This window comes from Lygodium microphyllum, chromosome 16 (genome assembly GCF_053477565.2).
Source record: "Lygodium microphyllum isolate KBCC chromosome 16, Lygodium_microphyllum_v1.1.10, whole genome shotgun sequence".
NCBI lineage: Eukaryota > Viridiplantae > Streptophyta > Polypodiopsida > Schizaeales > Lygodiaceae > Lygodium > Lygodium microphyllum.
In genome coordinates, this window is record NC_141150.1 from 122,166,415 (window position 1) to 122,183,464 (window position 17,050).

The 17,050-nt window shown below is 40.9% G+C and overlaps 1 pseudogene; it reads left to right on the forward strand.

Moving 5' to 3' along the window:
- The first annotated feature begins 1,290 nt into the window (after positions 1 to 1,290).
- Positions 1,291 to 9,546, forward strand: LOC148023333 (uncharacterized; annotated as a pseudogene).
- The last annotated feature ends 7,504 nt before the right edge of the window (positions 9,547 to 17,050 follow it).

The following is a 17,050-nucleotide window of genomic DNA, read 5'->3' on the forward strand; positions in this document are numbered from 1 at the left end:
CTAGTGGAATTGCCGTAGGAGGAGTTCTTGTTCAGGAAGGGAGGCCAATCGCTTTCACTTCCCGAAAGTTGAAAATTCATGAGAGGAATTATTCGACCCATGATTTAGAGCTTTTAGCTGTCATTCATGCACTAAAGTTATGGAGACATTCTTGGGCAAAAGTTTTAGTTTGTCACCGATCATAAGAGTTTAAAGTGGATTTTTACGCAACCCACTTTGAATATGCGACAGCGAAGATGGGTAGAACTTCTTCAGGAATTCGACTTTGATATTGTTTATAGAACATGAAAGGAGAATATGGTAGCAGATTCTTTAAGCAGGAAGTCGTTTAATGGAGCAATATCGGTACTCGACAACCCCATCATCAACAAGGTAAAGGAAGCATCCAGAGCAGATCCAGAATACAAGAAGTTCTTAAAGATGGTTATGGAAGGAAGGAGCAATGATAAGGAGAAGAGGTTGATCATGAATTATGCTTGTGATGATGAATGTCTATACTTTAGACATAGGTTGTGTGTACCAAAGGAACCTTCTTTGAAGAAAGCAATCCTATACGAAGCCCATGATACTCCAACTTCAGGACACCCAGGTTATGCAAAAACGCTAAATGCAATTAGGAAAAGTTATCATTGGGTAGGATTGAAAGGCGATGTTTTACGCTACGTGCGACAATGTCTCTCATGCCAAAGGAACAAAGCAGAACGAGTTCTATTCCTCGGAAAGCTTCAGCCTCTAGACATACCTGAAATGAAGTGGGAATTCATAAGCATGGACTTTGCCACAGGATTACCTAGTGTACAAGGAGAATTTAATTCAATCATGGTAGTGGTTGATATGCTGACTAAAGTAGCTCATCGTATCCCAGTTAAGGTGACGCACACTGCTTCTGATATCGCCCGTCTTTTCATAAATGAAATTTTCAGATTACACGGGTTACCAAAGCGGATTATTAGCGATCGAGATGCTAAGTTCACATCGAAGTTCTAGACTTCCTTATTTCACGCTATCGGAACTCAGTTATGCTTTAGTACAACTTACCATCCACAGACAGATGGAAAGATAGAGCGGGTCAATCAAGTGATTGAAGATATTCTGAGAGCCTACTGTAACAGAGAAGCTACCAAATGGATCCAATACCTTCCTTTAGTGGAATTTGCTTATAATTCGTCACTTCAGTGAAGCATAGGTATGACTCCATTTTGTGCATTCTACGGCTAGGAATGTCTTTCACTGCTAAATTTTTATGATCCAACCCTGAGAGTAGAAGCTTCAAAGAGAATGATTGAAGACATGTCTGAGCAAACGAGACCTGTCCGCAAGGATATCCAAGCAGCCTGCGACAGGCAGAAGCAGTACGCTGATGCGAAGAGATCGGATAGACAATTTACAGAGGGCGATAAAGTTTTCCTTCGAGTACGACCCAAAAGAAGTTCACTATCCCTAGGGAAGTACAAGAAGCTCAGTGCAAGGTATTGTGGACCCTACACTATTACCAAAAGGATAGGATCCCAAGCCTACAAACTGGACCTACCGGCACATCTCAAGGTACATAATGTTTTTCATGTAAGTCTGTTAAAACCTTACATACCGAACCCAGATCATGTACTTGACGATGAGCAGATTGTCATGCCAAGTTAGAGTATTCTTGAATTATAACCTGAAAGAATAGTGGAGACTCGAGAAAGGATTCTTAGGAACCGAATCCTAAGAGAGCATTTGGTACAATGGAAGGACTACCCAACCGAGGATGCGACATGGGAAGACGAAGTTTCACTTCTCAAGGATTACCCTCAATTCTTTGCCTGATGAGGACATCTCAAGTCCTTATGTTGGGGAGAATGTAATATCCCAACCCGAGGTTGTGCTATTCTGAATCTTTTTCTTACAAGAACTTTAAAGAGAATTGAGTTTTTAAAAGTGTACAAATTCGGCTTTCTTTTTGTACATTTTTTGAAGGAGTAATTACCGCATTCACAAAGGAATCTTGTGCTATATGTGTGTGCGTACTCATTGGTCGAAACGGATCAGAAAACGGACAAAGTATGTGCACATTAGACTCAATTCAATTAATGAGGAATTGCTGGGAATAATGCAAAATTGAATGGTGAAAAGGCTTAGGGCAAAAACCATGGTTTTGGGCACATGGTTTGGGCATGTGTGGTACATGAGGCAACCATTGCCAAGTTCAGGAGCATGTGAGAAGGCACCTCTTCTAGAGAGAGAATGGGCTTAGTTAACTGCTCCTAACACCCTCTCACTAAGGCCTTGCACTCCCCTATATAAAGACCCCATTCTTAGCCATTTTTGGAGAAAATTTTAGAGCAAAATTTAGGGTTAAGCTTAAGAGAAATTAGGGTTAGGGTTTGTGAGATTAGGGTTTCACATTAGGGAAAACCCTAATTTCCTAATCACTCATTAGATTTAGAGAGAAGTTGACAACGAAGTAGCAAGGATCATAAGTGCTAAGGTAATGTTGTAATTTTCAAGTTGCATATCCTCTTAATTGCTGCAAATTAATGAATTTCAGCACTAGATTAATATCTTAGTCTCTTAATTAAGCTCAATTACTCTCCTTCTCTCTACATTAATCAAAATCCTTTTACGTATCTAGTCAATTTCTTTAATTAAAGTAGGCATGAGCATTTATACACTCAATGTAATATATAAAAGCATTCTATGCGCGTGTGTGTGTCTAATTATGCTTAATTTACCAAATTATAATTAGCGAGCACTAATTAGAATTAGCAAAATTATACACAATTAGCAAGAATTGATATTTTTCTTGCAAAATTAGATAGCATATAAGTATGATGCAATAAAGAAATGCTCAAAAATCTATTTATATCTAATTATTAAAAATTAATTACTTTTCCTAATTATGAAAAGAAATTAGGGAAAATTAGAGAATCTTAAAATTAAAAAGTAATGTGAGTACCATGTGTGAAGATTAGTATAAGGATCGAGGGAAAATAATGAAAATCTAATTTTGAATTAATTAAGGGTAGAAAATCACTTAATTAGAGTTAAAAATCGAGCTAATTTAATTAAATAAAATTAATAAAATTAAGATTCTAGAAATTTTTGGAGAAGTCTGAATTTTTAGAATTTAGAGAAATTTTCCTATAATTTTTGCTATATTTAGGAATTTTTAATCAAATTTTTGAGTTAAAAATGACTTTTGAATTAAAAAAGATACAAAAATTAATAAAATCTACATTAAAATACCTAGAAAATTAGGAAATTCTAGTTTTATTTCAAAAATTGGAAATTAGATTAAATTTCAAAAATAATAAGGTAATTGTAACGAAATTTCATATTCTCACTCTACGTTAACCTCAATCTATATGCGAAAATTGTGTTAGTTTTTTCTAATTTTCCTTGTCAGCTTATTATTGTGTGAGAGTGAAAAATGGCCCCAAAACTCACTCGCGAGTTCATACACAATGAAGCGGGAACTAGCCGCGAACATGAAGCGTTGGGAGCAGCCACTACACACAATGTCGTCGCTACTACGAATGTACACGAGGTGAGTGGAAAAGCTTTCAATCACGAAGTTCTTGAATTAAATGAATGTCATAATTTAAAGGCATTGCATACGCGACCTTAGTCTTAGCCTAGGGACTAATTGAGAGAAACCTTGACGGTAAATGCAGACAATCGTCCCACGAAACTCGCGCATGTGTTTTAAAGTATTTTAAATTCAAAAGAATGTTTGATCTTCCCAAATGGAAGTGTTTGAATTTCCCAAATTTGTTTGGCAAAAAAAGCAAATTTTTTAAATAAAGAAAGTTCTAATGGGTAAAATTGAATTCTCTCCAGCCGGGTAGAATGGACGGCTTTGGTCGTGTGAATAAGTCCTATGGGTGTATCCTCCACCCCATTGGGACATTTCCCCACTCTGGAAGGCTAGCGCAACTTAGCTTGAGATGGGATGAGCTGCTCATTTTTCCTGGGCAAGAGACGAGTGGTGCCAATAAGCCCACCAAGCGAGGAGCATCTCCGAGGGGTAAGGGGACTTAGCGGGGGCTATGAGTCAATTAAAAATCCCTTAGTCGCTTAGGATGAGATGTTAGCTACCCTCGTTGGTATCACCGGATTTTAGATCTTCCGGTGTATTAGCATAGCGCCTGAGGCCGAGCCGATTGGAAGCGTAGGAGCTCGGAAAGCCGCGCAATGGAAAGGCACTGGAAGCCCGGATGGGTTGTGCAATGGAAAGGCACTAGAAGCCCGGGAAAGGGTTGTCCTGTGGATGAACTCAGACGCCTCGACAGGCCATGCTGGGACGCAGAAACGCTGATGGAGGCAGCGTCGTTAAATAAAAGTGAATGATTGTAATTGAACAATGAATTTAAATCAAAGTAGGGATTGTTTTCGGTAAACAATGTCTTATCTTGTTTGAAACGTTTGAAAGGCTATTTTAACGAACAAAGTATCGTAAATAAAGTAAAGGAACCTGTTTGTATATTTAAAACAGTGTGGTAGTAATTAGGAAACATTGGACCCTTCAAGGAAAGTGGGGAATTGGTAGTCCTAACAACTCCGATTCATGGCCAGGTGGATCTGATAAGTCAAATAGCTTTCCAACAATTCTAGATCCGTAGGAGATGGTAAGGATGAGAACCCAAATAAAACTTGTTTTAGGGGAAAGGTTAACGGCCGTGACTCACACTTGATGGGGAAAAAGGTGTTAACGCTATGAACCAAGTGTAAGGTTTATTTACTGTAATCTTGAGTTCGCAAATCTCGATTAACAGTTAGAGGCTTTAAGAGACCGCGTTTCCCGTGCGAGGAAGATAATAGACTACGATGAAGCAGTACGCTGATATGAAGAGATCGGATAGACAATTTGTAGAGGGCGAGAAAGTTTTCCTTCGAGTACGACCCAAAAGAAGTTCACTATCCCTACGGAAGTATAAGAAGCTCAGTGCAAGGTATTGTAGACCCTACACTATTACCAAAAGGATAGGTATTGTAGACCCTACACTATTACCAAAAGGATAGGATCCCAAGCCTACAAACTGGACCTACCGGCACATCTCAAGGTACATAATGTTTTTCATGTAAGTCTGTTAAAACCTTACATACCGCACCCATATCATGTACTTGACAATGAACAGATTGTCATGCCAAGTCAGAGTATTCTTGAGTTACAACCTGAAAGAATAGTGGAGACTCGGGAAAGGATTCTTAGGAACCGAATCCTAAGAGAGCATTTGGTACAATGGAAGGACTACCCAACCGAGGATGCGACATGGGAAGACGAAGTTTCACTTCTCAAGGATTACCCTCAGTTCTTTGCGAGATGAGGACATCTCAAGTCCTTATGTTGGGGAGAATGTAATATCCTAACCCGAGGTTGTGCTATTCCGAATCTTTTTCTTACAAGAACTTTAAAGAGAATTGAGTTTTTAAAAGTGTACAAATTCGGCTTTCTTTTTGTACATTTTTTGAAGAGTAATTACCGTATTCCCAAAGGAGTCTTGTGCTATATGTGTGTGCATACTCATTGGTTGAAACGGATCGGAAAACGGACAAAGTATGTGCACATTAGACTCAATTCAATTAATGAGGAATTGCTGGGAATAATGCAAAATTGAATGGTGAAAAGGCTTAGGGCAAAAACCATGGTTTTGGGCACATGGCTTGGGCATGTGTGGTGCATGAGGCAACCATTGCCAAGTGTCAGGAGCATGTGAGAAGGCGCCTCTTCTAGAGAGAGAATGGGCTCAATTAACTGCTCCTAACACCCTCTCACTAAGGCCCTGCACTCCCCTATATAAAGACCCCATCCTTAGCCATTTTTAGAGAAAATTTTAGAGCAAAATTTGAGAGCAAATTTAGGGTTACGCTTTAGAGAAATTAGGGTTAGGATTTGTGAGATTAGGGTTTCACATTAGGGAAAACCCTAATTTCCTAATCGCTCATTAGATTTAGAGAGAAGTTGACAGCGAAGGAGCAAGGACCATAAGCGCTAAGGTAATGTTGTAATTTTCAAGTTGCATATCCTCTTAATTGCTGTAAATTAATGAATTTCAGCACTAGATTAATTTCTTAGTCTCTTAATTAAGCTCAATTAGAGCTCAAATACTCTCCTTCTCTCTACATTAATCAAAATCCTCTTACGGATCTAGTCAATTTCTTTAATTAAAGCATGCATGAGCATTTATACACTCAATGTAATATATAAAAGCATTCTATGTGTGTGTGTGTGTCTAATTATGCTTAATTTGGCAAATTGTAATTAGCGAGCGCTAATCACGATTAGCAAAATTATGCACAATTAGCAAGAATTGATATTTTTCTTGCGAAATTAGATAGCATATAAGTATGATGCAATAAGGAAATGCTCAAAAATCTATTAATATCTAATTATTAAAAATTAATTACTTTTTCTAATTATGAAAAGAAATTAGGGAAAATTAGATAATCTTAAAATTAAAAAGTAATGTGAGTACCATGTGTGAAGATTAGTGTAAGGATCGAGGGAAAATAATGAAAATCTAATTTTGAATTAATTAAGGGTAGAAAATCACTTAATTAGAGTTAAAAATCGAGCTAATTTAATTAAACCTCCACCCCATTGGGGCGTTTCCCCACTATGGAAGGCTAGTGCATCGTAGCTTGAGATGGGATAAGCTGCTCGTTTTTCTTGGGCAAGAGACGAGTGGTGCCAATAAGCCCGCCAAGCGAGGAGCATCTCCGAGGGGCAAGGGGACTTAGCGCGGGCTATGAGTCAATTAAAAACCTTTAGTTGCTTAGGACGAGATGTTAGCTACCCTCATTGGTACCGCCGGATTTTAGATCTTCCGGTGTATTAGCATAGCGCTTGAGGCCGAGTCGATTGGAAGCGCAGGAGCTTGGAAAGCCGTGCAATGAAAAGGCATTGGAAGCCCGGATGGGTTGTGCAATGGAAAGGCACTGGAAGCCCGGATGGGTTGTGCAATGGAAAGGCATTGGAAGCCCGGATGGGTTGTGCAATGGAAAGGCACTGGAAGCCCGGATGGGTTGTGCGATGGAAAGGCACTGGAAGCCCGGGAAAGGGTTGTGTTGTGAATGAACTCGGACGCCTCGACAAGCCATGTTGGGACGCAGAAAGGCTGAAAGGTCGATGGAGGCAGCGCCGTTAAATAAAAATGAATGATTGTAATTGAATAATGAATTTAAATCAAAGTAGGGACTGTTTTCGGTAAACAATGTATTATCTTGTCTGAAACGTTTGAAAGGCTGTTTTAATGAACAAAGTATCATAAATAAAGTAAAGGAACCTGTTTGTATATTTAAAACAGTGTGGTAGTAATTAGGAAACACTAGACCCTTCAAGGAAAGTGGGGAATTGGTAGTCCCGACAACTCCGATTCATGGTCGGGTGGATCCGATAAGTCGGATAGCTTTCCAACAATTCTAGATCCATAGGAGACCGTAAGGATGAGAACCCAAATAAAACTTGTTTTAGGGGAAAGGTTAATAGCCATGCCTCACACTTGATGGGGAAAAAGGTGTTAACTCTATGAGCCAAGTGCAAGGTTTATTTACTGTAATCTTAAGGTCACAAACCTTGATTAACAGTTAGAGGCTTTAAGAGACCGCGTTTCCCTTGCGAGGTAGATAATAGACTACGTTGGTTGCTCGTAATCCCTTTGGTATTCCAGTCGGGATGAGGGAGGTCATCAACCGCATACGTACTAAAAGTCTATTAGGCTGTCAAAGGTTAGTCTTCCCCGAGTTGGGGTCGGCACCTCACACAAGTTCAAGAGAAGTCGAGTACCATTGCGCAATTGAAGAATACCATTCAATGAATGAAAGAGACTCCACTGGGAGCAAGGGAGCGTAAACGGACCTTTAGTTCTATAGAGACACTTGCGCTCGGTGGTGGTGCTTGCAAGAGGAGAGTGTTAGCAACTAAGTGAGCATACTCTTCCCATCAAGTTTCAATTAAAACATACATTTTCATGTTAACACTAACAAGTTGCTGATGTAATCTCAGAAATTTTATTCAAGAGGTGTGTGCTAGTGAGACCTGCACTGATCGTGCATATCTAATGTTGAGATGCCTCAAGCCAATAGACATCATCTCCTTCCTCCATAAATTAGAGTCGAAGCGCATGAGGGATGCAATCACTAAGGAGGTAATGCAAAAATTTTCCAACATAGTGTCTGAGCTTGATGTCCTGATTGCATGTGACGATGTGGGCATTAGCACAAAGGGATACCAAGCGGTCCATCAACTCTTGAAAGATGCATTACGCAAGCATGGCATCACTCGATACTTCTTTCTTGTACCACATAGGATTCATCTTGCCCGAAAGGTAAGTAGTTAAGATGTTTTTCTCGCCTAGGGGAGTATCTGCATGTTGAAGGCACAATGTGCATCCCTGGCATTTTTAAAAAGCGCTCGGGGTCGAGGAATGGATCAAGTGCATCTGCAGAGGCAGATGGATATCAATATACAAAGTTCAATAATATTTTTGTTGACCTGAGAAAACTTCAACAAGCAATGCTCTCTAAGTAGGTGAGGGCACACATTTTTACAATGTATGACATTTGTGTTCTTATAATGTATGACCTATATGTTTTGTAGTGCTAGGAGAGAAGTTGGCTTTTGTGTTGAAGCTGGATGAGTGTGTCTCAAATAGTTAAGGGTCAAAGGCCTGAGAGGATTAGCGTAACACTCATGAATGATGCCTTATTCTGTGCAAAGCGAGAAGATTCGATGCTCCAGATAGACCCTCTTTTAGTGTCCAATCGGAGAAGGAGATATGGTGGCTAGGTGCATTCAAAGTTCCCAAAGAAATGCACGAGGTACTCCACTGGATGTTTGATAGAATTCCATATATACCAGAGACAATTTGTGCTCAAATGATGTTAGGCGAGAAGTTGGATGTTCAAAGATTTGGAACATTTGAAGTGGAGTGGCATTTGGGCGGAGATTTGAAGACAATTAAGTGCTTGCTTGGATGCAAGCAAGGTGCCAATTCTTTGTTGCCTTGCCCATTCTATACTCGTGGATACAAGAAACCAACGAAGGGTCAAAATGTCACTTCACGAGGGAAGAGACTAGAACAAAGCACCACCGCACAGCCGGAAGCTCAAGATGGCGGTGGGGGTGAGGATGTAGAAAGACAATGGGACACGTCTGTGTTGAGCTGCCCCATGCTTGACAAGCTAGACAGGGCATGCTTGGATAGTGATTGGAATCCTATCATTGACTTCCGACTCAGTAATGTTTATTTCTGCACATTACATGCATTCATGCATATATTTGATCGTTTGTTGAAGCTTCATATTGATTATGCATTCACCATGAAGCCCAATGAAAGATCAACAGATGCACTGACCCAAGTAGAGGCCCTTCTGAATTCAATCGGGTGTCATGGTGGAAATGTTTCCATTGTGGCTAACAAAAACTCTAGCGTCACTCATGAGATTTCTCAACAAGTATCCATGAGTGGTGCAAAAGCGAGAAGGTTTCTTCAAAGGCCACCCTCAAAGATGACAAGAGCTCATCATGAGGACAGAGAAGATGATGAGGTGCAGTTGGAAGAGTAGATGTGGGAGATGTGGAAGGAATTATGCAAGTGCACCACCGACAACGATCCAAATCCAATGGTCGATAATCGAAGAAAGCAAGTGTGGGCATCTTTTGACAAAATGGTTAAGCTAATGTCTCGTTCAAGTACAATGGAACAACAGCGTACAAAGTTTCAAGATCGTCTAGTCAAGTTCATGACAATAGTCACTAATGCTTGGGGTGAAACAAGCATAACCCATTATATGGTATGCCATTCTAACACATCGAATATAGGACTAAAAATAGGCTACTTAGCGTCAAACTAGGGTGCGTGTAGGCAAAATATGGGCAAGGAACTCCTAAGGCCATATTGTATCTTTGAAGAAATTTTCAATTTATGCCATTTTTGAATTAAAATTGGTGTACCGCGTGAACCCCCCCGAGGAGGGTGGACATTAGTGGGTGGCCGAATGTGAACGACCACCTCCGATTTAAAACCTCATTCTCTCACAACTTCATAACATTCCACCCACGATACTTCTCCTCACATGGCATGCACTAAGCAAACTGCACGTGCAAATGTGCAAAACCGTAACACGCTCCAAGGTACTCAATGCCCATGGAGACCCGATGAGACCGACAGGGCCTCCACGTCAGTACCACACAAAGAAGAGATCGTAACGTGGGGCAGCCATACACTACGAACTCCAGGACGACGGCGCATTAGAGGCAAGCGTAATTAGAAACCTCAAATGTAATCTTCCTTCTGTAATGAAAAATACTTTTGTCTACGACTATGTCAGAGTGCTCTAGCTCCTTTTCAATTGTGTAATTAACTAATTGTACACGAGCACTCTAGCTCAAAATTCTTGTTTTGATCTTTTTTCTCATCTACAAAAGTTCTTGCGGATGACACGAGACTTGCGCACCGATCGGCGTGCTGGTGATGAATTTATTTTTTTGTCTGCTGTTAGGGGCTCCTATGTGGCCATTAATCAGCCTTCCAAGGATTTTGGATGGCTGATCTACGCGACTCTCTGGCCAAGGCCCCTACAGCCACACAGGAGCCCCTAGCAGTTGACAAAAAAAGAATTCATCACCAGCACATACCTGTCTATCAGTGCACAAGTCTCGTATCATCCATATCAAAGCAATAACTTTAATTTCAACTGAATAGAAAGGAATGAATAGAAGTTGTGCAACAAAACATGTGTTTTCATTAAAAATCATGTTTACATTCGACTGTCATTTCCAAAAAGTTTATTTACAAAGTTTGTGCGATGCCGCTTGGCTTTAGGGACCTTAGCAAGCAAAAGGGTTTTGGTCATGGCATCAAGATCATCACTGCCTAAGCTTTGGTGTATCCCTATGTGGGCAAGCACTTTACCCCGGAATCCTGTGCTAAAGGTACCTATAGCTAGACCCTTCCTCACTAGGATTACATAGTTAGCCCCTTGGCTTATAGGGGAGAGGCACAAAAATTTTGAGAGGGCTTTCACTGCCCATACATAGAATCGGCCGAAGGGTGTGAAGTCTATGTGCAGGATGGCAATATCTTCCTTTGGCATCCTCTCGATATAGTGTACGATGGCCGCTTGTGGGCCGAATGCCTTGCGCGTGGCTCGCCCATGCGTCCATGTCAATTACGTTCTCCAAGTACAAGACATATTAGCACTAGCAGTAAAAACCAAACTGTACTAAGTGACATAAGGCATTTGTTTACCTCATCCAAATCGTCTTCCTCTTTGTTCGTGTTGAGGTTAATGGAAGACCTTTTGTGTGTGGTGTCTTTTTCTAGTTTGGAGTCGGGCAGGGGGTGCATTGTCCTCTGCAATGAGCAATGCTTGGATGGCCATGAATTCCTCTTCTGACACTAGGTCTTGCTCTACATTCTCGACCTCCTAGTTCATGAGGGTGACAGTTTCTAGTACAGAATCACCAAGGGGGAGGAGCATGTCACTCAGGGGTCAGCAGTGTTGTCTAAGGGGAATTCAGTCTTGATGGCAAGCATCCCCCAAGCATTCATCCATTCGAAGGCTGCATGCTTTATCCAAATCATGGAGAAAAACAGGTAATATCTTGCCCTCATTAAGCTGTAGAGGAATCCATTTACCCTTTTTAAGCATCCAATGCTCATAATGAAAGCGAATATACAATGTTGTGCGAGATCTTAGGTATCTTATGCTAATATTTTGCCCCATGTTGCATCTATAAGTGTACTCATTGTGCAATCCTTCCTCCACAATTGCACATTTCTCACCAAGTAATGCCTCAAAAAGCTCAAATTCAACCTCCTTGTATACAAACATAGTAGTAGTTTGGCTGAATGGAAGGTCATGAAAAATGTGCACAAATACATGGATTGCGCAACACCAACTCAAACCCAGAGATTTGGGCGTTGTTCCAAACTTCATTGATGAACAAATATCCATACTGGTCTTATGCTTGAGGGCAAACACTGACCAAGCATCTAGTTGGGGCCATTCTAAGCTATGAAGATCAGGTGGTGAGAGAGGTTCGAGTTTACCATACTCTCCCGCTCTCTTAGGAATAATATACGTATGCGAATAAAAGAATACCCTCCTCTGATTGAGCTATGATGAAGGCATTCTAGCGAACATCACCTCCCTAATGCTCGTATAAATCAATGTGAATGTACCTGATAGACTTTGGAGAGGTTGCTCTTCAACGAGACTTGAGGGGAAGATGACTACAAAAGCACCAAAGTAAGTAATCATGCAATGATTTATATTGAAGTCGAAGAGCAACAATGTGATACACGAAACAAGAAACCTAGAATTCATAGAGAATGCCCTTTGTCAAATGTTATTACGTACATGTATGTCCGATAATCCAATGGACAATCGCCACCACTCCGCACATTTCTTCTCCTTGAATCCAAGAAGCCTCCCTTTCCAATGTTGGTCTAATACATCGCGTTGCCGCACACGATAAGGGCCAATTGCTGTGGGTTGCATGTAAACCCAAGAGCCTCTCTCGAACCCTGTTGCTACCCATTCTCCACCATTGTTCCGTGTGTTATGCAACACAAGTTCTTCAATCTCATCTTTTGGAAGTTGATGGTGTGTGCACGGGGTGGTCATTTGAATGGAGGAAGGGGGGAGCTAGTATGGCTTGAGAAAGCTAATGCGAGCTTCTAAGAGGTTTGGTGAAGTGTAGGTTGTGGCAGCAATGGATAGCTTGAGAGAGAGCTGATGGAGAGAGTTTCGATGGAGAGCTTTGGTGAGGTGCACTAAAGGAGAGGTTGAGATGTATGCATCAATGGAGACCATGGGAGCCTCAGATTAGGTGCACTAATGGAGAGCTTGAAAGTGGAGAAGCAATGGAGAGCTTGGGAGGGATGGTGCACTTGTAAGCTAGGAGAGCTTGAGAGAGCTTGTAAGCTTGGAGAGCTTGAGAGAGCTTAAGGGTGGAGAAGCAATAGAGAGCTTGGGAGGGATGGTGCACTTGGAAACTTGGAGAGCTTGAGTGTGGAGAAGCAATGGAGGGCTTAGGGTGCAGAGGAGATGATGATTCTTAGCAATAGAGAGGTATAGAAAGCTTGCTTGCTGCAACAATGGAGAGCTTGAGAGGTTTAGAGAGAGAAAATGGGAAGGAGAGGATGTGGACTAACAAAAAGTTTACTTGCAATCAAAGGGAGCTTGGGAGAGGGATATTAGAGATAGGAAATGCCTTTTTTGACCATAGTATAGGTTGGGAGGGAGTTTTAGAGGGAAAAAGTGAAGTTTTGAAAAAGTTTCATTTAAAAAAAACTAGGGTTTTTTTATGCACAAGATTTTTTGGTGGGGCTAAAAGTGCATGCATTTAATAACCCCCCACTCCCCCTACCTAACCCCACCCCCTACCCCCTTCCTTCTCTCTAGGGACAAAGACATAATGAGGCTGGAAAAGTAGACTTCCCCCTACTCTGTGGAGGGCCCCAATTGTTACCACCATCCTCTTCCTATTGGCCCATTCATAATCACCCCTTAATCTAAAGGGCCCTTTTGAGGTCCAAACATAGAGATAGATAGAAAGAGAATACCATATGACCCCTTGGCCATACGGCTAGAAAATTGTAAGACTCAAGAAGAGAGACAGAGAGAGAATGAAACAAGAGAGAGAGAGAGAGAGAGAGAGAGAGAGAGAGAGAGAGAGAGAGAGAGAGAGAGAGAGAGAGAGAGAGAGAGAGAACCCTATGACCCTTTGGCAATAGGACTAGAAAATTGTAAGACTCAAGAAGATAAAGAGAGAAGAGAGAGAGAGAGGGGAGAGAATGAAAACAAAAGAAGAGAGAGATAGAGAAAGAGATACAAAAAAAGCTAGATAGAAAGATAGAGAGAGAGAGAGAGAGAGAGAGAGAGAGAGAGAGAGAGAATACCCTATGACCCTTTGGCCACAGGGCTAGAAAATTATAAGACAAAAGAAGAGTGAGAGATAGAGGAAGATAATGAAACAAAAAGAGTGAGATAAAGAGAGAGAGAGATAGAGAGGGATTATAGAGATCATGGACCTAGATATACCGTCTAGCACTAGTGTAGCCATCATCGTTGACCTTGCTTCTAATACTTGCTTCCATTGATCAACCACCAAAGAAGGAGCTTGATAGATAGGTTACTAGGACATCAAAGAGCCGTCTTGATGGATACCTAGGCATTGAGTAGTACTTCAAGTTTGGTGTGCAATTCATTGTGTTGATTACGACAAGACTCCTATAATTGAATGGATGATGGTTGTGGAACAATATACTTGTGTTCCGATAAGTTTTGGGGTGACCAAATTATTTTTGGGGATCAGCAAGGCCAACCATCTTCTATGTAAAACCATCTTTGTAACTATATTAGGACCAATTTTGTTTCGAATTTGTAGATTATTGAGCCTGGTGAGCCTAGGAAGTTGGTTTTTATATATGTAGATTTTTGGTCATGGGATCTGGGCATATAGGCCGCCTAGTTTGCTTTGTGGAGGAGACTTTTTTGAATGCAAGAACTAAAGGAGCTCTCATCAAAGAGAGTCATGTGATTTTCATCAATTCCTACATGCAAATGAGTAAGAATTAGGTTTATTGCTTTTACATGTGTGTACTCCTATGCGTTGATGTGCTCTATGCATGTTTTGAGTGACCATGTGCATCATATGTGTCGTGTGTGTGCAAGAACTATGAGAGGTCATAGCCACTCATAGAAAACTCCATTTCCCTTGATACTTCAACCATACGATCCTCTCAGCATATAGATTAGGGGGGTATATCAAGTCATCACCATTTTGAGACAAAAGCATCATATACACGATTGTGTTAGACAAAGCACACCACACACTCATATTGTGTTTCAAAGTGTATACACACCTTAGGTATGAAACCAATTCTTTCCACTATGTTTTATTATGTGTGTACATGCATCACACTCCTAGAAGAGACCTAGACACTCAATACTAACCCAAAATAGGTCCAAAAAGTGTAAACAACTGGTGCAAACCCTTACAACCATTATGGCAAACCCTCGGCTATGGATGCATGGTTCAACAAGTTCCACATTAGTGTCCTTGCAGTGCTCCTATAGCAACATGTCAGTAATGAAAAGTACAACTGCTATGAAGCCAACACTACATTATCACATGAATTTCTAAGGCTAGAGAAAATTACACATAGGTTGCGGGCTAATCATTTTTGCATTGAAAACTTACAAGATGAGTTCAACTCCATCACCAGCACAGCAAATGCTAGAATGACTAGAGCTCGAGATGGCCAATACAAGGCCATATCTATCAAGATCCATCAGTAAATATGCGCACTTTGTGAAAAAGGATCTCCCTACTTTTTGAGATCCTCACCATCGCCTGTGTTCCCATTCACATAAAATGTGAAATCGCCACCAACTTGCCACGCCTCATCTGTTTGGGAGAACTTGAATGGGACACATAAGGGCTTTCTTTTTCACAATTTTGTCATCTTTTTTGACCTATCAACTACGAAAATTATTATGATATTTATCATGACTAATAAGAAAGACAAGAAGAGGTTCCCCAAAGCTGGCCACAATCACCACTGGCACTACCTCTTCTTTCAACCACCATTCTGAGGACGGGATGTAGTGTGGTAGGGGGAATGTAGACCGGCACCCTAGTTTAGAGAAAGAGAGACAAGGGGAGAGAGAGAGAGAGACATAGAGACAGATAGAAAGAGAATACCATATGACCCCTTGGCCATAGGGCTAGACAATTGTAAGACTCAAGAAGAGAGAGAGAGAATGAAACAAGAGAGAGAGAGAGAGAGAGAGAGAGAGAGAGAGTGTGTGTGTGTGTGTGTGAGTGAGAATACCCTATGACCCTTTGGCAATAGGACTAGAAAATTATAAGACTCAAGAAGATAAAGAGAGAAGAGAGCGAGAGAGAGGGGAGAGAATGAAACACAAGAGAGAGATAGAGACAGAGATACAAAAAAGCTAGATAGAAGGAGAGAGAGAGAGAGAGAGGATACCCTATGACCCTTTGGCCATAGGGCTAGAAAATTATAAGACACAAGAAGAGTAGAGGACGATAATGAAACAAAAAGAGTGAGAGAAAGAGAGAGAGAGAAATATAAAAAGATAGAGAAAGAGATAGAGAGGGAGAGGGAGAGGGAGAGGGAGAGAGAGAGAGAATACAAAAGAGAGAGATTCAAAAAAGATAGACATAGAGAGAGAGAGGGAGAGAATACGTTATGACTTTTGTGGCTTCTTGGCATTAGGGGAAGGATGAGGTCCATAGGGGCCCTTTAAGATGCCATGGGCTAATCAACATGATTAAGAGAAAGGCAAATGGGTGTTTGCCATGTGGAGAAGAATGTTGGGTTTTTAAGAAATTCTAAAAGATTATTTCAAAGATCCCCTGTGTACTTTTTCTCTCTAGAAAAGTGGGAGGGAAATTTTTTGATTTTCGGATCAACATATGCGAAGATTACAGATCTAGAATCTACGCATTGAAATCTTTCCATAGATATGTTACATGATATAGTTTTTCTCGTCCGCCGATTTTAAATTGGTTTTGGTGGGAAATTTTAAAATTTGAAATTCTAGCCGTTTGAAGAAAAGAAGAGCATCCAAAGTTAAAGAACATTAACAAGTTAAGCCAAAGTTAAAGAACATTAACAAGTTAAGCCAAAGTGTTTAAAATTTTAATATGGCAGCTTAAAGGGCCCCTATGGACCTCAACCTTCCCCTAATGTCACAGGCCTAGTAAAGAGGCCTTGCGACCTAGAAAAGAGGCCTATGTAGCTGGACATAGGCCTAGAAAAGAGACCCCTATGGGGCCAAAGGGCCATAGGGCTTTGAGTGAATGATGTTAATAAATTGGTATGACTGAGTCCTAGTGGCTAAAGGGCTATGATTGAGTCCAATGGCCCTTTGGCCATAGGGCGCGAAAACTCAAAAACTCTTTGGCAATAAAACCTAGTCACATAGACCTAGAAAAGAGACCCCTATGGCCCTTTGGCATAGGGCTAGAAAAGAGACCTCTATGGCCCTTTGGCATAGGGATAGAAAATTTAAGGACTCAAGAAGAGAA